Source organism: Arachis ipaensis, chromosome B09 (genome assembly GCF_000816755.2).
Source record: "Arachis ipaensis cultivar K30076 chromosome B09, Araip1.1, whole genome shotgun sequence".
Classification (NCBI taxonomy): domain Eukaryota; kingdom Viridiplantae; phylum Streptophyta; class Magnoliopsida; order Fabales; family Fabaceae; genus Arachis; species Arachis ipaensis.
In genome coordinates, this window is record NC_029793.2 from 133,677,467 (window position 1) to 133,679,480 (window position 2,014).

A 2,014-nucleotide genomic window follows, 5' to 3' on the forward strand; every position below is an offset into this window, starting at 1 on the left:
CAGCGACTAAAGCACTTGAAGAAGGAAAAGTTTTCTTTCAAAACAGAGAGTGTAGGCAAAAAATTTTTCAGAAAGAAAACAAAGAAAGAGAGGGAAAAGTATTTATAAACATACCAGGGGCAGAATGGTAAATCAATGCGATCATTAAAGAAGCGCACCGTTACCAATGTAACTGCTCCCACGTGTAAATACGAAAACTCTAACGGACGCGACGTTTGATTAGACGCGACTGTTGAGAGATTTAAATCACGTCGGTTTCGAAAATCACGTCGGTTTCCATATCACGTCGGCTACAAACCCGAGCTCAAATACTCGAATCCAACTCTTAAGTAAAAGAGATTGGACTCGAGTAGGGGCACTGTTCATACCCTGACCCTGCACTAGGGCCCAGGTCCAAATACACTAGAAAGGCCCAATCCATAGATTGGCCATCGCATGTAACCGACCTCCTTAGAAGAGGTCGGATTCGACACAGATTCCACTCCAAGAAAGTCGGGATCGAAGGTTAGCTGGCAGATAACACTTATTCAAATAAGTAACTGCCCCTAAAATCTCTCAACCCACTTCCAGGAGTCATATCTCAACTTCCCTAAGATAAAGGGACGGTTATCCTCCTTAAAAGGTGGAACTACTCCAACGGTGGTTATTGGTTCACCATTATAAATACACTGACACCCCTCAGGTATCTCTAAGTTCTAATACTTTCAAAACCTATCCAAATCCCTTGCGAACTTAGGCATCGGAATGTCATTGCAGGTACCACCCCCCATTCTTTCATACACACAAAGTCGGACGGTAGCTCCCAGATGCACACGAAGATGGAGATCACCTCCTTCAGTCGATTGGGCCAACCTTACAAGTCTAGCCCATTAATCTCTGCTTACCCATCGTAACACCTTTACCTTTTAATCTTTTATTGGTTTTAAAAATTTTATTTTTATAATAAACGTCCATGCCAATATAAAAAAAAAAAAAAAACAGAAAAGAGTGATAATAAAAATGAAAAATAAATAAAGATAATAATATAATAAAAGAGTACGAAACAATATATATGAGATAGTAGAAATAACAATAACTCTATAAACAAACTGCTCTTATGATAGTAGAAATAATGATAACTACTAGATATGGGTTATTTTGGGCTGCTCCTATGATGGTAGAAATAATGATAACTGCATTGGTTGTTTTGGGTTATAGTGATAGGAGTAAAATGAAAAAAATAATTGGATACCAAACTCTTATATCTCTTTTAATTTATCAGGTAACCAATGAAAATTGATATTACTATTTATAGTATAAATCAAATTAAAAAATATTTAACCTGTAACATTATAGTAGGAGAAAATAGTCATTATGACAAAAATTAAAATTGTCAATCATACAATAGCACTATTTCAGTTCAACCTTGTGAAAAAAAATTCGAATCTAAATTTATTAGGTATTAAATAAAATAAAATAAAATATTATTAATACTATAAATTAAATAAAAAAATACCAATACTTTTAGAATTAAAAAAATTAGATTTTTAAAAATAAATAAATAAATATTTTATAAAACAGCTACTATTATACATTTATACGGAGAGTGATTGCACATAGTTTACAGAAAATAACTCACTTCAAAATTTTAGTTTCTAAATTTAAGTTTTAATATTATTTTTCATGACAGAACTTCTCCCGTGCATCCGTCAATTACGTTACATAAAGAAATCACTTCCAGAACGACAACTCATCTTCTCTATCTCATTTTCATCTCTATTTCAGTAACTGTTATGAAAAAAAAAGATGTGTAACTTCTTCGTCAATTTTGTACCCTATTAATTTACCTTTTAATTTGTTTTCTTTTTTTTTTAATTTTTTTTACTTCTATTTCGAATTTAGGATGCACTTCTCTGTATGGAACAATTATTATTAGAATAAAAAAATAGTTGTTACGACAAAGATAAAAAAAATAGTAAATAAAAAAAAGTTATTATGATAGAAATCAAAATTGTCAATCATGCAATGGAACTAT